The sequence below is a fragment of the Danio rerio genome, chromosome 18 (genome assembly GCF_052040795.2).
Source record: "Danio rerio strain M-AB ecotype USA chromosome 18, GRCz13ab, whole genome shotgun sequence".
In the NCBI taxonomy this organism is placed as follows: domain Eukaryota; kingdom Metazoa; phylum Chordata; class Actinopteri; order Cypriniformes; family Danionidae; genus Danio; species Danio rerio.
The window spans coordinates 11932501-11952500 of NC_141038.1; the positions used below are offsets into that span (position 1 = coordinate 11932501).

The 20000-nt window shown below is 36.0% G+C and overlaps 2 long non-coding RNA genes across 4 annotated transcripts in view; one reads left to right on the forward strand and one right to left on the reverse strand.

Moving 5' to 3' along the window:
- LOC147839655 (uncharacterized) overlaps window positions 1–11407 on the forward strand; it is a 34444-nt gene extending 23037 nt beyond the window's left edge. For both annotated transcript variants that reach the window (XR_015514750.1, XR_015514751.1), the window contains exon 2: window positions 10887–11407. This is a non-coding gene — a long non-coding RNA (uncharacterized LOC147839655). The remainder of the gene's footprint in view (window positions 1–10886) is intronic.
- Window positions 11408–16858: 5451 nt separating this feature from the next.
- LOC147839656 (uncharacterized) lies at window positions 16859–19631 on the reverse strand. 2 transcript variants are annotated; one of them, XR_015515486.1, is made up of 6 exons: window positions 19575–19631; window positions 19147–19253; window positions 18086–18212; window positions 17824–17909; window positions 17466–17508; window positions 16859–17366 (listed from the first exon to the last, which is right to left on the reverse strand). It is a non-coding gene; the product is annotated as an uncharacterized LOC147839656 (long non-coding RNA). The 2 variants fall into 2 exon arrangements; XR_015515487.1 differs by having other exon boundaries at window positions 17824–17914.
- Between the last annotated feature and the right edge of the window lie 369 nt (window positions 19632–20000).

Here is a 20000-nt window from a genome sequence, read left to right on the forward strand (position 1 = left end):
TGGATGGATGGATGGATGGATGGATGGATGGATAGATGGATTTGTGCATAGGGATGGGGGATGGATATAGGAATGGATAGATATGCTGTCTGGATGGATGGATGGATGGATGGATGGATGGATGGATGGATATTGGTGTGTGCATGTATGAATGGATGGATGGGGATGGATAGATGGAAGGATTTGTGCATAGGGATGGGTGGATATAAGGATGAGGGATGGATATAGGGATGGATGGATGTAATGTATGTATGTAAGGATGTACATTATGGATGGATAGATGGACGGACGGAGGGAGGGAGGAAGGGATAGATATAGGGGTGGATGGATGTACTGCATGGATGGATGAATGGATGTAATGATGGAGGGATGGATATAGGGATAGATATACCAAATGGATGGATGGATGGAGGGAGGGATAGATATAGAGGTGGATGGATATATGGGTGGATAAATTAATATAAGGATGGATGGATGATGGATGATGGATGGATGGATAGATGGATATACTGTATAGATAGACATATGGATGGATGGATACAGGGATGGGTGGAGAGTGCATCCTTAGTTATGACCATATACAATATTGTTTTGGTTGCTGATTACTGTAGAGAGATTTTGAGGTTATTAAAGTTTCATTGCACAGATGACCGCTAGCTGCTCCAAACAGACTACCTAATTAAAATAAATGCCTGTGCTTCATATTACATTTCTTCAGATTTGTAGACAACACTAATGTCCTCATGGGTCAGTAACATTGCTCAGTCCACATGCAGTGGAATGGAACCTGCAGTTTAAGAGTCTCCTGTATAGCAGACAGAGAGCACACAGCGGACACGTGCTATTGTTTTAGCAGAGGCTTTCATAGCATAACATTAGACAGGCTACAAGAGGCTGACATTTAGCAATGACTGTGACTAATGAGATAAATTGTTGCAGCCACGGAAAGGTTGTAAATCAACCTGTCACCCGCATTAAAGGGATTTGTGTTTGGCCCAGCATAGATCCTCAACATCATTACCAAATATTCACTTTCATTTCATCCCAATTCATACTGGCGGAATGGCATCGTGTAGTACAGAAGAAAGTTTAGTTCCGCTTTGGATCCTTCATGCATGATACACACCATTAAAGAGCAAGATAAAACAGTTCATTTAGAGATGTTATAGTGCTTTAATGTGATTAATTATAATAATTTTTATGTCTGCTTATGTAATTGTTACAAAATTACATTAAAATGCCTTTCAGAACAATGACAATCTCTATTTAAAATCAAAATTATTCTCATTTTTTTAATAAAAGGATTTAATTGTAGTATTCTTTTTTTAAGTGGATTACATTGGTGCATTATAGTATTTTTATATCTATTTATACATTTTATTTTATCCTAAAAAAAAAAAGAATAGAACACATTGTTGCACTATAGTTATTAATTTAAATGTTTTGTCCAAACCATTTCTTGTTTTTTAGAAACAAAGTTAAAAATGAAATGGAACTTCTGGTCGTTTTTATTATTATATTTAATGCTTTTTTTAAGATTATTTGATGTTTCATGCTTCAAAAAAATGGAAACTAATGATTCGGTACCTTGATTTATAGAATGCTTTAATGTATACCAAGAAGCTAAAGTATAATTATGTTTATAAGTTGTGTGTTTTTTATTCATTGTGTTTTTCAAAATCATGAGAAATCTAATTATTTTGACATTTATTAAAAATCATCAAGATTTGTAGTAGTAATAATAATAATAATAATAATAATAATAATAATAATAATACATTTTAAAATGGATGGATGAATGAGTTGATATAAGGATGGATGATGAATATATGGATGGATGCATGGATGGATATATCAGTGCATATAGGGATGAATGGATGGACATAGGGGTGGATGAATATATGCATGGATGGATGGATGGATGGATGGATGGATGGATGGGTAGATATATCAATGCATATAGAGATGGATGGGTAGGTGGATATAGGGAGAGATGAATGGAAGGATATATGGAGGGAGGGATGGCTGGAAATAGGGATAGATTGATGGACAGATAAAGGGATGGATGGATGGATGGATGGATGGCTGGATGGATTGATGGATGGATGGATGGATGGATGGATGGATGGATGGATGGATGGATTGATTGATAAATATCCTGCATTGAGGGGTGGATATTTCAGTGCATACAGGGATGGATGGATATATCAATTCATATAGGAATGGATGGATGGATGGATGGATGGATAGATGGATGGATGCATGATATAGGAGTAGGTGGATGGATGGATGGATTGATCTGGGGATGAATGGGTGAATGGATATAGGGAGGGAGGTATGGATGGATGGATGGATGGATGGATGCATGATACAGGAATAGGTGGGTGGATATAGGGATGGATGAATAAATCTAGGGATGAATGGGTGGATGGATATAGGGAGGGAGGTATGGACGGATGGATGGATTGAGGTTGGATATAGAGGTGTATGGATTGATGTACTGTATAAGGGGTGGATATATGCATGGATAAATAGATGGACATGCATGGAAGCACAAAGGGATAGAAGATGTATATAGGCATGGATAAATTGATGTATATAGGGATGGATGGATGGATGGATGGATGGATGGATGGATGGATGGATGGATATAGGGAGGGAGGGAGGGAGGGAGGGATGATATGGGGGGATTGATGGATATAGGGGTGGGTGGTTGGGTGAATATAGGATGGGATGAATGGATGGATGGATGGATGGGTTTATATAGGAAGTAAGGGAAGGATGGATGATAGGGAGGTAGGGTTGGATGGATATAGGGATGGGTGGGTGGGTGAGTGAATGTAGGACGGGATGGATTGATAGATATAGGGATTGATGGATGGATGGATATACAGTAGGAATGAATTGATAGATATAATAATTGATGGATAATGTAGGGAAGGTTGGATATGTCATTATATATAGGAATGGATGGATGGGTGGATATACATAGATGGATGGATGGGATGGATGGGTGAATGGATATAGAGATCGGTGGGTGGATGGATATAGGGATGAATAGATAGATATAGGAATGGATGGATATACTGTATGAAGGGGGGAGTGCATATAGAAATGAATGGATATAAGGATGAATTGATAGATATAGAAATGGATCGATATACTGTATGGAAGGATGCATGGATATAGGGCTGGGTAGCTGGATGGATAAATATAGGAATAGTATATAATCTGAGAAAAAGACAGGAATATTGATATGATAATGACTCCTTTCCAAGATCTTAGGCAAAAAAGTTTGAGTTTTTATAGAACCATTCTAAAAGCAAAACTTCATCAAACAAAATAATCAGCTCACAACAATCCTCAATCACAATCCTCCCTTTTCCAATAGTAACTGGATGCAGCCTTTATGATGCCAGCTGAGATTGCACCACTCAGCGATGCAATCTCAGACATAATGCACTCAATGGAGTGAGTGACGTCACTGTGACTGGTAGGGTTAGGGGTGGGGTTAGCATTGGATGCAGCTCAGATTGCACTGCACCAGGTCTGCAGCCAGACCCCTCTCCCCTTTTCAGCAAAACAGCAATATCGATGACTCATTTTGCACTTCTGAACCTCTCCAAACTTTTAGTCTTGTTTTTAAAGGAAAAGATTTCAATACACAAGCATCAATACGAAACCGCCAAGCCATTTCACGGGAAGCATTTTCAATTTAAACGACCAGAAAAGAGGTTTACAAGTGTACCTGAAGCGATTGTGCCAAGGAGGGTAGTTAACCTGGAAGAACAGGAACCGCCTCAGAGCGCAGTCGGGCCTTCACAGGGGAGCGAAGGCCAAATAGAGTGTGAAGGGAAGGAGGAATGAGGAGCAGAGGAAGAAAGCATGACTGTCAGACAGGACATGGTTAGTTAGACAACGTCTGTACATACAGCAAGGCAAAAAACAAGCTCCAAGGCCAGTGTGCTGCACTGGAGATGAGGGCTTCAGTTGGACTCAAAGATAGATGGCCTGTTTTCTCTAGGGAGATTTGGAACTGTGTGTTCTGGCCTGCAATCGGCCTGCTGGGAGCAAAAAACAACATCATCCTTTTTTTTACTCCAAATTTATTGTTTACGCTTCAGCATATACAATATGTGAGATGACAAAAAGCGGTAATGGGAAAAGAGATTGGACATTCGCCTTCTCTAAAGTTAGTAACATTTAGTTTGTATAGTGAGAAGCAAAAAATCTCTTGTAGTGCTAATAAGGCGTCACTTACTGTATTTTCAAAGTTTGTGTGTTTTGGTAATGACTAAAGTAAGATTATTACAAAACTTTCATATTTCAAAACCATGAGAAAATCTTATTATTTTGTTTCGTTTTTTAAAAATCATTAGGATTTATGTAGAAAATCACTTTTTAAAAAGGAATTTTTTTTGCCAAGTAAATAACAACAATAAAAATATAAATAATAATAATAATAATAATAATAATAATAATAATAATAATAATACAATTTAAAATGGAAGATTGAAAGGATTGATATAAGGATGGATAAAGGCATGGATTGATGTATATATGGATAAATATATGCATGGATGAATGGATGGACATGCATGGATGGAAATAGGAATGAAAGATGTACATAGGAATGGATAGATTGATGTATATAGGGATGGACAAATATATGCATGGATGGGTGGATATTACAATACATGGATGGATATAGGGAGGGATGGATGGATATGGGGATGGATATAGGGAGGGAGGGATGGATGGACAGATGTAGGGATGGATGGGTGGATAATATAGGTATAAGTGGGTGGAATGATGGATATAAGGATGAATTGATAGATATAGGAATGGATAGATATACTGTATGGAGGGGTGGATATATCAATGCAAATAGGGATGGAAGGATATATCAATTCATATAGGGATGGATATAGGGATGGATGGGTAGATGGATATATGGAGGGATGGATACATGGATAAATGGGTGGATAGATATAGGGAGGGAGGGATGGATGGATGGATAATGGAAATAGGGAAGGATGGATGGAGGATGGATATAGGGAGGAATGATTGGGTAGATTTAAGGAGGGAGGGATGGATGGATGAATATAGGGATGAATTGATAGATTAAGGAATGGATGGATTTATTGTATATTAATGCATATAGGGAAGGATGGGTGTCTATATCCATCCATCCCTCCCTATATCCATCCAACCATCCCCAAATGCATTGATATATTCATCCATCCATACATGTCATTTATATTCAACTTTCAGACTTCACTTCTAAATTATTCAGTTCTTTAAAAATATGATGAATAACAGGGGTCACCAGTCTCGTTCCTGGAGGTCCGGTGCCCTGGAGGGTTTAGCTCCAACTTTCCTCAACACACCTGCCTGCGTGTTTCAAGTATACCCAGTAAGACATTGATTATCTTGTTCAGGTGTGTTTAATTAGGGTTGGAGCTAACATCTGCAGGACCTCCAGGAACAAGTTTGGTGATCCCTGATGCATAATATTCAAATGGCAATTTTCAGTTCATCTTATTTCAATTTTAAAAAATTGCTTTTTTTATGAATTCAGTAGTTCAAAATCGGATGTTAAAATTTGACATTACACTATGTCCAAAACCTTTTCCTCATTTGACTTAACTTATCATTTTATTACTTATAATGCCCAAGACATTGATATTAATAATAAATGTTTCTTTTGTGCCATTATAAGCTTTATTCTGGCCTATTTACTAGTTTAAATATCTTAAAATGGAAGTATTGAATTTATAAATATGAAAATGTGTTTAAAATATTTTTAGTTGAAATATTCAAGGCTTAAATAAACAGCTATGTTAAATTTTAGGACCCAAAAATACAAACCCTTGCAATTCAAGTTATTAAAATGCAAACACTTAAATTCAATCTATTATTTTTCTTCAGTTTGTGCTATTCGACAAGCATTTTGTATTTCAATACTTCTGCCATTAATTTTGTTCTATACTTTCCCCAACACTGTGAACAGCAGTATTATAATGTTAAATATAACACTGTACCATTAAAAATAATAATGATGAGTAATTGATCTTCTCTAAGGATAGTAACATCATTTAGTTTGCCAAGCAACACACTAAAAAGCTCTTGTCATGCTAATATGGCGTCACTATTCTCAAAGTTGATGTTTTTGTGTTTGGTAATGACTGAAGTGAGAATAATATCTTGAATACAGCCTGTGCTCTTTTAAATATATCCACCACTATAAGGAACTTTTACACACCCATTTTTTTCTACAGTTTGACATCTCATGCCATAAACATTTAGCAAAAAAAAAAAAAAAACTGCCATCTACAAATCAGTTAGCGGCAAATTGATAAAATCCATCATTAAAGTTTGTACATGTCATATTCCTCCAATCAAAGTCCACAGGTCTGAAAGAAACGAGAAAGGGGGAGAAAGCTTGTGCTGCTGTTTTCCACTAAACATCGATTTAAAAAAGAAGAGAAAAAAAAAGAGCTGGCGCCTCTCCCAGCCTATCTCTCAAATGGCATTAATGGCCTATCTCTCTCCTTTATTGTTTTCCAGGAATCTCCTCAGGGATGGTTTGCACCTTACATCAGCACACATTCCTCAGTCCTCCATGCCACCCTGAAACAATAACTCAACCAAATTAGCATATCAAGAGAGCGGTGCGCAGCCAGGAAATTTGGGTCATGTTTCATGGGACTGTGAACATTGTGTTTTTTTGTTTTTTTGCAGCATCACCTTTTGTGCTCACATTTCTGGCCCCCAAAAGTAAGATTACATCGAACTTGCTTTTATTAACGCGTGAAACACCTTGGCTTATGATTGTGTTCTGTAGTAATTCGAGGATATGTTCCCATAGGCATAATGTAGAGGACAGAATATCATTAGGTATTAGTATACAGGCTATTATTTGTCAGTTGCTCATTTGGACATGTTAATTCTGTTATGCAAAAATGCAAAACAGGGTTGTCACAATGCTGGAATTTGTTACCAATCAATGCTGAAATTTTAAAAACGTTCATTTGCCGTGAACATTAGAGCACTGTTGAGTGATCCACCATCTCAATAGGGGGTTTGCACAACTCTAGTTTGCAGAAAAGTCTGGAAAGTGGGTGAGTCCGGCTTTGTTTAGGTGTGAGTGGTGTGGGTATTAGGTGTGAGTATTGTTTACAGAGTAACCACTGATACAGGGACACTAGAGTGTTTTAAAGCATCGATTCATCAGTGGATCGCTCATATGTCAGCTTATGGACAAACCGGCTGATTGACGTGACTTTGAAACGCTCCAGTGTCCCTGGCAGTCTCTACTTGGCAAGTCTGAACTTCTAAGGACACAAGTCTAAACTTTGTGTACGTGGTATTGAGAAACAGCCTGTGTTTACATGCAGTAAACAGTGGTAAGTTCGGTGAACTTCGGTGACCTTCAGGGCCAATCACATTTATTGCTGTTAAGCACATGAACACAATGGCAAATTAGTGCTGTTTTAGAACATGCTCAGTGGCGCTCAAATGTTTGCAGGAAATAGACATTTTAAAAATGTATGTATCGATTAGTAGCCTACCGAATTCCAGAATTCAACAAAAAAATCAACAAAAAAAATTTTTGACAACAATCTCTAGTATAATTTATGAATTATTCACAGTTCTATAGTTTTTAAAGTTCATTTGAGGCATTTGTTTTTATTTCATTTAGATGTTTATCATATTTTTTGAGGCCATAATTAAATATCTCTTTTTTTTTCCATTAGACCCACCAAGTAGAAGTTCTCAATCATGCCTTACAGACATTCCATTTGAATCAATTTGAGGTTAATTTAGGAGATGTTTACAAGACAACAATGCATTAAAATAAGTTTTGAAAACAGGCTTGAATAACTGACGACAGTAGCTATGTTTTCAAAGATGCTAATTAAATTTATGCGCAAAACTGGGGTATTACTTAAAAAATGTGCGGAAAAAAGCAGCGTTTCCATCCAACGATTCAAAGAGAACAAAATCGTCAATTCCTGATTAACTGGCGCCAAATATCAAAAGCAAAAACAGAATTTGCTGTGGTAGAAGCTGCGTGAATCTTTTCTTTATTCAATAAATGACTTCCACCTCAGAATACAGTATGACAGCGCACAATGAATGAGTGGTGGTGTTTAAAGGCCTGAGATGCAGAGCACAGATGCTCTTGACAGTGCTTTATGTATAATATAACATACTGAAATAGTTAAGGCACAATACAAAGCCTGCTGCATTGTCCTTTCACACACATTTTATCATCACAAGATCTCTCTTAACAAAATCATATGACTTTTTAAATGCACATACTGGAATTTGTGTGTTAAAAGTGTTTCCATCATTGTTTATGCACATATTTTCTTATTGAATAAAAGGGTTATCCTACTCAATTATGCACATATATTTTTTTATGTGCATTTTCAAAGTGTATGCGCATCTTAGCATTTCTATCAATAATTTTTATGCGCATATATCCAAAATGTAGGTGGATGGAATTGCAGCTAGTGTTGTCAAAATGATCAACATGTCCTGTAGTCTACAATTCATTTTTGGTTGCCAGGTACTCACATACAAAACTAAACACATTAATGGATGTTCATGATGTCACTGTTTTCACAAAATCATTTTAAAAAATCATCAGTGTCGAAAAACTTGCCTTGTGAAGCTCATTTTAAAGTCTTTTCAGGCCCATTAAACACAGCTGAACTGTCAAAATGCATAAGTGTGTGTGCTCCCTCTACTTTTTAGGCCCTCAGAAGTTAAGATTAAATCTAAATAAATTTGATTAACATGCAAAAATGCCTTGGCTTACATTTCCCCTTGTAGTAATATAGGTTTGAGGAAATGTTCGCCTGACCGTAGAGGCTAAAAATATCATTAGTTGCCGGTTGACTGGCTAGATTTCCTCTCATTAGCTCATTTGGACAGCTAATGTCCTATTTGCATTAGGCTTATTTTTCTCAGCTGATGCTCTGCTGGCAGGTGCCAGAGGAGATAATGGTGTCTCTATCAGTCTATGTCAAATAAACCCTTGATACCATCCGTAACTCCCTAAGAAGTCAGAACAGAGTAAAAGTGAACATCCTCTTGTGGTTTAAGATGTGACGTAATGCAGGAGTTTTAAACTGTGAGCACGGTGATAAACGTTCATGAAATGTGTATTGCATGTCTTTGTTGATAAGGAGCACTCAGTTCTCAGCTATTCCTATTTCATAACAGGTTATAGACTGTGAGTAAAGGGTTGAATATTTTCCTGCCAGTGCAACTGGGCTACCAAACACTCCACAGCAAAACTTACCAGCACTACTTGTTTGAACTAAACGCTGCTTGGACCCTTAATCTGCTCATTTTGATAGAAAAGATGGCGGTCTGCGAATTAAAGAAGCTAATTCCATGGTCTGTTGAAATTCTTTATTTTGATTGGGTAGAAGGTGTGCAATAGAATAATTTAATATACAGATTGTTTCAGTCAGTTTTGATCAGTTTAAAATAAATGTTCTTCAAACATTTAATAGTAACCCAATGACAGTTGCCGAAGCCTTCATTCATCCAACCCAGGCCCAGGCTGGAGACCGCGAGTTATGTGGCCGAGGTACTAGGCTGCATTTCATTTTTTTAAGCAAACGCTACGGGACTCCATTCCTTTTGGCGCTTACCGGCTGACTGCTTCCCTCCGTGTGGAGGGTTTTCCCGCCGCAACCAGTTTATCTGGTTAGCACGTCGTGTATGTCAGTGGAGAAGAGACCCAGAGGGGAGCCGACCGCGACGACGGTGATGATTAGGTTCAAGCCCTGGGAAGAGCGGTTCCAGAAATCAGGTAAGACAAAACAGAATCCAAAAAATAAAGTGATCGAGTTCATAACAGGGCGAGAATGTGGTGAAATCCGAAAACGCGGTCAAAATGAGACTAGGGCTTTTCTTTTTCTGGACGGCTTTTGTAAATCGTTGCTTGAGTTTAGGGAAGCGAGCGGGCGGGCGGGCGGGCGAGCGGGTCAATTGGTAAAACTGGTTGGGTTTAGGGAAGGAGGAGGAGGGTGGGTCGGCTTATTGGCCGCTCACCCAGTCAGTCATTCAGTCAGTCGGACAGACAGTCACTCGACAGTGGCCTCCGGCAGCTTTAAGCGAGAGCAGCGCGGGCTCGAACGGCGCTCAAGGATTCGTGAAAACAACCTCGTGAATACCTCTAGGGACGTATTTCGCCGTCTCCAGAAACATCCAAAGGGCTACATTTCCAGAGTGGGCCTGGGTTGATTTCTAAAGCACCTTTAAAAATGTATTTTTTTTTGTTTGTTTTTGAAAATGGTGACGTGTTCAATACTTGTTTTCCCCACTGTATGTTCAACAGAAGCATTGCATGCTTGTAATGGTGGATGGGAAGTGTTTCTTTATACAGAGCGTTCTGAATCATGCAGGTGTTTTATCTTTGATGCACAAACCTGGCAGTGCATTTGAGAGAATAGCGCAGCATAAAACTTCATCCTGTTTGTTCCTTTTTCACCATCAAACTTTGTAAAAAGGTGCTTGCCGGCTGTGCAATTATCCACTGACCAGCTCAACACAAAAAGCGTCTGCGGTTCATTTAGACGTCCCTTTTGTCTCGAATTAGGCAGCTAATTATAAACCGAACAAGCGTATTAATTGATGCGGGTCACTAGAAAGGGCCATTCCAAGTAATTACAAGAAGCAAAATACACGGCAATGAAGGAAACACAGAGAAGACGACAAAAAAAAAAAAAAAGCACGTCAAGTGGCTTTCAAGGGAAACATTTTGTGTCCTTCAGTTTTTTGGGCAGGAATTGTGTTGCCTGGGAGAAACATATGTTGGTATGAGAGGAGATTTAATTTTTCACATGTCCTACTTTCTGCAGCTCTCTGGGGAAGATAGACCCACTGAACACAGACAGAGCTGGGGATTGGTGACTGTCCAAAAGTGCTTACAGTGAAGAAACTATCTGCTATCTGACCGATGGGGCGATCTGGATTTTTTCACAGACAATGTCACACAGATAAAGCTCAGTCAACCGGGTCTAAGCGGAAACACTGACATGCATGTTTAACCAATGTAATCTAACCCCGATTTGAAATACTGTCTGTTTGTCCTTTATAACTACAGATCATTAAAAAAAAACAGTTCATTAGAAAGATGTATGGCTAATGAGAATGTTTCAGATAAAATACGCACATTGCGACATCACACCATATGCAAGACAAGAAAAAAAAAATCGTGGCAGATTGGGGTCCACTTTTTTTTAGATGTTTGATGTTTGTTTTGTTAGTTGGTTAGTTAGTCAGTCCTTTTTGTGTTTACATTTATAAAATAATTACCACAGTAATAGTTATGTTACTGAATGTACTAAAACAATACTGTTTCATAAAATACTAAACACTGGATTTGTTCAGTATTTGATTGTATTGAATTTAAAAGTATAACTGACTCTATAGTGAAAAGTAGGCTGTTTCTAAAGGGATAGTTTACCCAAAAATGACAGATTGGTGTCCCATTGTCCATTTTTCACCAGTTTTACAAGATGTTTGCTGTTTGTTTTAGTTATTGGTCTGTTAGTAGTTTTTATTTTCACATTTATAAAACAATTAACACTCTATTAATGTATATAATTATATCACTCAGTTTACTGCATTTGCAAAACAAATAATGCATCATAAAACACTAAACTCTGGAAATGTTCTGTATTTGGTTGCACTGAATTTCTAAATATAACTGAATTAGTGAAATGTATAGTGAAATGTAGACTATATTAAAGGGATAGTTAACCCAAAAATGACAGATTGCTGTCAAATTTTTTTTGACCAATTTTAGTACATGTTTGCTGTTGGTTGGCTGCAGCTATTTTTTTTATATCCTTGCCTTTTTATATTTACATTTATAAAATAAATACCACTTATTATATTACTGAAATTACTACATTTATAAAATTAATAACCAACACCAATAAACTCTGTAATTGTTATGTATTTGACTGGACTGTATTTAACCTAATCTGCAGTGAAATATAGCCTATTTTTAAAGGGATTATTCACCCAAAAATGACAGATTGGTATCACACTGTCCATTTTCAGCAATTTTTCATATCATTCTATTTTGATATTCACATTTATAAAATAATTACCACTTTTTATATTACTGAAATTACTACATTTACAAAATTATAAACTGCAAAAACTTTGGATTTGTTCTATTTTTAATTGTATTGAACTTATAAGTATAGCTGAATCTATAGTGAAAATGTCAATACTGTAAGAGAAACCAAACTGTTAAACATATACTTGTGGAATGCCCTATATGTATTGTTATGCAGAGAGATAATTATATTTTATCTGAAGAGACTTTAAATGAAATCATTTTAAATGTCAATCCTTCCACAATTATTCAATTTTTATCAAAAGTAAACTCTAAACTGTTTTAGAGTTTTATCTTTTGTTATTATTATTAATGTTATTATTATTCATTCATTCATTCATTCATTTTCTTTTCTACTTAGTCCTTTTATTATCCCGAGGTCGCCACATTAGTTTTATTATTTTTTAGTTTTTTGCCATGAAATGTGATGACAAGTCAGAGAAGCTGATTTGGCAGTAAACTCAAAATTCTCTCTAGCCAAAGTAGGCTATTTTTAAAGGGATAGTTCATATAAAATTGCCAGATTTGTGTCATATTGCAATTTGTTTTCACTAATTTTACTAGATGTTTGCTGTTAGTTAGTTAGTTAGCTTGCTATTTTTCATATCGTTCCCACTTCATATTTCTAAAATAAATACCACTTATTATTTTACTAAATTTACTACATTTACAAAATAATTAACCGATACTGTTTCATAAAATACAAAACTGGAAAGGTTCTGTCTTTGACTGGATTGAATATGTAATGATAACGGAATGTATAGTGAAATGCAGGCTATTTTCTAAAAGGTTAGATCACCCAAAATTTACAGACTGGTGTTCTATTGTCCATTTCTTTTACCAATTTTACTACTTGTTTGTAGTTAGTTAGGTAGTTAGTTAGTTAGTTAGTAAGTTAGTTAGTTAGTTAGTTAGTTAGTTAATTAGTTAGTTAGTTAGTTAGTTAGTTAGTTAGTTAGTTAGTTAGTTAGTTAGTTAGTTAGTTAGTTAGTTAGTTAGTTAGTTAGTTAGTTCGTTCGTTCGTTCGTTCGTTTGTTCGTTAGTTGCAACTATTTTTTATATCATTCCCTCTAAATATTCACATTTATAAAATAAAGATCACTATTACCTCATTTACAAAATGGATAACTAATAATGTTTCATAAAACACTGAAGACTAGAATTGTTTTGTATTTGTCTGGATTGAATTTAGAAGTATAACTGAATCTACGTATAGTAAAACGTAGCCTCTAAATTTTTTTTTTTTTTCACCCTAAACCCTTGATCACAAACAGGTTTACTCCAACAGTGGTTAAATATGAGGTAAGAGTTTCCCAGACACATTATGTATGGTTTTTGTGAAGTAATCACCAAATGCCTATATTTTTGCCTGAAAAGGATGCCTATATATGCCTGAAAATTAAGACAAGAATTTTTTTTAATACTGAAACATCTACATCATCTTGGATATCCAGGGTCAAACGACCACATACTGTAAGTGTTGAGAAATTTGCATTCGTGCAGTTTTTGCTTATTTAGTTTGTAACCAAATGGGTTTACTTCATTGGACCCTTGAAGACTTTTTGGATCTGAATGAATGGTAATTACTAGCTCGTTTTATGAGAATCTCATTTAACGAGCAGATTTCCAAGAACAAATGCTGCTTATAAAAGAGCCGGACAGCTGTACACTTTCCTCCAATAATTTTGGCAACACAGCTTATACGAGTAAAGAAGGTTGGGAAAAGACCTAAAAATGAATTTCTGCAGTTCTCCAGCTGTGATTCTTAGAGATTTTTGGCTGCTCAAACCATCATTCTAAAAGAATCCATAATTATGCCAGTTGACTGGCTTTAGTTATTTCCTCTGGTGGATTTGCAGCTTTTTTGCTGTATTTTAATGAATGACTACATAAGTTTGGTCAATTTGCTGTTTATTTGTACAACCTTATGAAACAAGTCATGATCGAACAATTATCTGTCCCTAATTTATTTATTTTTTTATTTTTTATTTTTGTCAAATAAGTTTAATTGAAGACAGATTCAGAAAGAAAGTAATTATTTGTTTACACGTTTGTTCACATATATCATAGGCAAAGCAAATAAGAAAAATAAATAAATAAATAAATAAATAAATAAATAAATGAATAAATAAATAAATTAATTAATTAATAAATTAATTAATTTAATTATAAATGAATGAAAATCATAATATTCAATAAAAAAAACACCCACATAATACCTTTTACAAAGACCTGTTTGAACAACAGTATGATGACAAAGCATATTAAAACATGACAGAGATGATTCATTATTATGAGAGTTTTTTTTTTTTTTCAAGGTAACATAGATTCCAAATTTTGTCAAATTGTTCAGGTTTTCTTTTTCTTTAAATATATCTAATTCGCTCCAAATGTAACAGAGGCTATTTTTCTAAGCCACAGTTTACTTGTAGGGGATTCCTTTGTTTTCCCAAAACAGTAAAGTAGCTTCTTGACAGTGGTTAAACAGTATAAGAGCAATTTATGTTGTGTATTTGACAACAAATGCGTTTGTTCAGAGAATCCCAGAATTAAAAGCATTGAATCTGGTTGTAATTGCAACTTTAACACCTCAGAAAGCACTTCAACAATTCCATTCCAATAATTATGTATCTAATAATAAAATTAAAACTGAGATAGATCCGCACCTGATGATTTGATGATTTGTCGCAAAGAGGTGAAGTAGTTTGGAAGATTCTATTTAATTTCTTATTTGAATAATGTAACCAGTTATTTATAAACTGAATAAGACAATGTCTACAATTAATAGTGTTTATTAATATTCTTCAAAGCTGATTGCCTGATTTCTTCCAAAATTTCCACTTCTAATTCTTTTTACCCACTCTTCCTCAAAACATTTTGTGGAGGGGGAAGTAACTAATTGTAGTTGTTCATAAATTATTGATAATTTTTTACTACCTTTACACCAATCGAGGCATTTGTCATGATTGAAGGGGGTGTACTAACTAATGAAGACGTATGGGCCTGTATATAGTTCCTAATCTGTAAAAATCTGAAAAAATTATTCTGAGGTAATTTAAATTTCTGCTGTAACCTAATTTATTTATTTCACAACAAGGAACAGTGTACGTTAACCAACCATCGTCAAAAACATAAATGTACCCAAATTAGCCCAAAGACTTTTCATTGGCGGACCCTTTACCAGATGTTAAAGGATGTACCAATGAAATTACACATTCAAACTAAAAACAATTCTCAAATGAACAACAGCAATAAAAAAACAACCACCACAACAACATCAAAAGCTTCCCTCACACAGAAGCTTCAAACATCAAAATGTTAACAATGTAGATTATTAAGAAGCCATTTCTTCAAATTATACTTAAATGAGATTGTGGTATCAAATTCCAGTGATGTGATCCTTTAAAAAAAAAGTAATGCTCTTTTTTTATATTTAATATTATACTATATTTTATATTTTCATATTTAATTTATTTATTTACCTATTTAGAGTACTTTTTTCACTCTTTTCCATTCTCTTGCAGTGTCTCTGCTTAATGAGCATATTTCCAGTAATGAATGTCATTGATAAAAGAGCCGGATAGCTGTATATCAGCATTGGCCTGGAGTCTGTCTCTTTAATGTGCTTCTTTTCTCTCCTTAAACGCCATCAGGAGGGGTGTAAATGATCTGAAGTGCTGGAGTCTGTTGCGCTTGATTCCTGCTGATCCTGTTCTTAAGTCATTATTAAACTCTTCTAGCTCTCAGCTTCTGTATAACAGCTCTTCTCTCTGGTTGTCTCCCCCCCCCTCTCTCTGTTACCAGCTAGGTTAATTAAGTGAGTAATTCAGCTCGCGGTTCCTCTGGGCTTTCAGAGCAGGTAGGGAAAATTGACTTGAGCCTTTTATTTCAAGAAAGCTGGCGAGAGGAGCGCGCATCAATAACAGCCCGAAGCCTCTTGGCGAGCAGCTTTTACATCCCACAAACAAGAGCAGCTTTGCAGCCCTTAATGACCTCCGAATGTCAGCAGTTTAAGGGTTTCATGTGCTTACCAGCAACTTTTTTTTTTTTTCAAACTCATGTTGAGTTGTCTCAGCATAATCCAAAATGTCAATGAAAGCATTTGTAGGGGAGAGTTTATGGGATGTTTAGATCTGCGTGCATTTTTATTTTTATTTTTTAGCATTTTTTTTATTATAAAACGATTACAATAAACTATAGGTCAGGCATTACTTTTGCAAAAGTATATTGTGATTTAAATGTACTATTTAAACCTTTGTGTGAGGTTCAGATTTATTTAATTTATTTACATTTATGACAAGTCATTGCTTAGAAAAATGTAATCGGCACTGAAATCTTTCAAGGGCAGCTATTTCACCCTTTTTACAAGATATGTCTTTTGTATCTCCGAATGTGTAAAGTTTCAGGTCGAAACACCCATCAGATAAATTATTATAGCTCTACACAGCAAAATATGGGGACCCAAAACAACTCTATGGGTGTTAATTTCAACACTTTGAAAGTGTCTCATGGGGTCCACTCAAAACAGAGTTAAATCAACACTTTCAAAAGGGTTGGCACATTGACACCGAAGTAAGGGTTAATTTTAACTCTGGGCAGAGTTAAAAATTGTAACTATATTTAACACCGCCTGGTGTAATATATTATTTTATTCAACTCTCTTGAGTGTAAATATGGTAAAAAACTCAAATAGACTGTAAATTACAAAAGAAAAAACATTTTATTTGAAAACATTCACCACTTCAACAATTCATTCAGTTTTTAAAATGCAACAATGTCAAATATGCTTTAAATGTTTTATTAGTACAGACAGTATCAACAAAATATGTATGACCAGTGCTCAAAAAGGCTGTTTTAGTCCTTTGGTCCAAACTTGATGTTTCATCAGTTTTCTTCTGAACGCATAGTTTTCTTCTGAAATTACATTTTAAACAACTTGGCGTGCAAATCTTTCACTTCTGGTGTTTCCTTGTTCCTCCATATCAAACACAGCAGTTTAAATGAAGGTATAAATGCTGGAAACTTGTGTGAAAACAAACTGGAGCTAGGAAATCTCATCAAGCATGTCCTGTGAATGAAGTGCTTCCCAGCCACAGGATGACCTTTTTATCCATGACGATGTAGTAGCTGCTGATCGCTCGTCTGGTGGTTCCTGATGCACGGATATAGGGTGATGCTCATCTAAGAACTCTTCAAGACTCCAGCATGACTAAGAAAAATGTTTGAAAACAAATTGCAATCAAATTCTATAATATATTTAAAAGAACATTTAAAGTAAATAAAACATATTCAAGAAATCTAAACTCACCTTTTGAAAATCTTCATGATGATCCACAACTTGACTCTCCCAGCTGGTTGAGGTGACAGGATATGGAAAAGTAGAAAAAAAAACACATACATCACTGTTTGATCTCCAAAAACAATTAGGTTAATCACTATGACTAGAACTGGAAAAACAGGCAGCTGTCTGTCCAGAATCCTGAATTTAACACAACACTTGGAGCAAAATTTAGAGGAGCTTAAAATCTTTTATATCATTTAGTGATGCTGACTTCCTCAAAATATTGGCCACAGTGTAAAAAATATCCATAAACTTACAGTTTTCTGTAAGCGTGTGCGTGTGTGTGTGTGTGTGTGTGTGCGTGCGTGCGTGCGTGTTTCTTTACCAGATTCAACTTGTTGGGCCCTTTCAGGACCAGTATTGACGCCACCTTTCCTGGAGTCTAGCAGATGTTTCAGGTCCAAATATAATCTTAACTATTAGGATAAGCAGAAGAGGAAAAGTGCAAAGCAAAGAGCAAAACATTATTTAAGTAACAGTTCACCCACAATACAAAACTTATCACCTTCATGTCATTTGTTATTCTCTAATGCTCTAATACCCTCTCAGCTTATTGTGAAACAAATACAGAACTTTATCAAACATACCTTCATTATTATCACCACATATGACCAAGAAGGTGTGCTTGGTCATTTCACCAACTCTGGAAATACACCATCCGTCTCTAATCAGCCACCGTCACAGGGTCTTGTGTTATTGTATAGAGAACTGTGGCTGTTAAAAAACAACAACACATTAGTATCTAACACATATGCATAACCTTCAGATAAAAAAAGAGAGATGAACATCACAAAGTATGCCTCACACTTTTTCAGATATCTTTTGATTCAGATGTTGATTATTGATAATAAATCTACAAATCAAACCTGTATCATCATTAGGCTGCTCAAATATGAATCAGTTGATTAATTTTACAGACAGGTGGCTGTTTACAACGCACTAAATTGTCTTTAATAAAACGGAAATGTTGTGTACAGTACATGCTAAGTTTAGCCTATAGTTTTAAGCACAATATCATGCGGGAGAAAAAGCTTGACTAAGATGTTCCTGACTACAGAAATAGCCTAACTTACTAACGTCAGACATCCCGAGTTGGGAAAAGTCATTTTCGGGGGATACAGAGTTGATTTGCGGGAGGTAGCGGGAGAGATGAGTACCTGAATAGCGGTGGGGTGACTTGCGCGCGACGTACCTGAAGAGCTGGGAGGGATGCGGTGGAGAGGGGTGTGCAAAGTGTTTAATGACCGGGCGGGAGACGCGCGATTTCCGGGAGATTATCATTCATTTGCGGGCATCTACTTAGGCATCTGGGAGTCTCTGTGCATTTGCGGGATAACGTTAACGTTAGTCCCGCAACTTCCGGGAGACTTCTGTAACGTCAAATGTCTGAGAAAGTGCAAACGCGGTCATTTAAAGACATTAATGTTAACATTCCGACTTTAATGGTTGTCAACACTTAATATAATTCAAGCGTACGTTATCACGCGAGTCTATGGACTAACGTTAACGGTATATGGACGGCCACGAATGAACCAGTTTAAAAGGGCTGCGGTGTTTAAAATAACCAAATTAACATACACGGATAACAAACAATCATATGTTTTAGTCAGGAAGCCTTTTACAAGTAAGCATATGTTCATTTACTCACCAGATATGTTTTAGAAACTCTCCAGAGCTTATGGAAACCGTCCTGTGTTGCCGTTAGCATCTGGGCAGAGTAGGCTAGGCTGCTCCGGGGATTCCCTCGCTAGTTTGCTTCGAATTAAAGGAGAAGTGTCGATTTTATTTTACAGATGGGTAACAACGCACAAAATGGCATTAAGCGTGACAGAAATGTGTTGAACATGTACAATTTGATGTTTTTATGCACTATGTATGCGTGAGCACATATAAAAACATTCTTGAAAAGAAGTCGATAGTAATGCAGTTAAGCTAGATACACAAACGACCATGAATGAACCTCAGAAGATTAAAATTGTCACTACATTCTAAAGTTATTAACTTAACAATATGTTTACAACTGTATTTCCTTAAAGAAAGTCAGTAAAATACCAACATTTAGGTAGTTTGACTCACCAGTTGCTGTTCTAAACTTCAGATGGAAAATGGCGTCTGGAAAATTTTTCAGTGACTGGAGCTGCATGAATTCCCGGATGTTGGAAATAACACCACCAAGTGTAAAAAAGATAACTCCTTGATTTCGCACTGAATAAAATCAATTCTAACTCTTATTATATTCATTTATCAAAATCTAACTCTTTAACGTCAACACTTTACTCTGAAATGCTTCAACACCGAGAATTTAACTCTGATGAATTTGCTGTGATAGCCTCTAGAATATGCCCATTTTGGTGTCTGAGTACAGTATAGCAATTTTGTAGCCGTTGGCATTAAATGCAAATGACCTGCTTCTCCCTGCCCACCATTCACACGTGTTTGTCTGCTTCTCCTACATTACATCATATAAACAGCAGTCAGTAAAAGAGGCAGACACGGATGAAG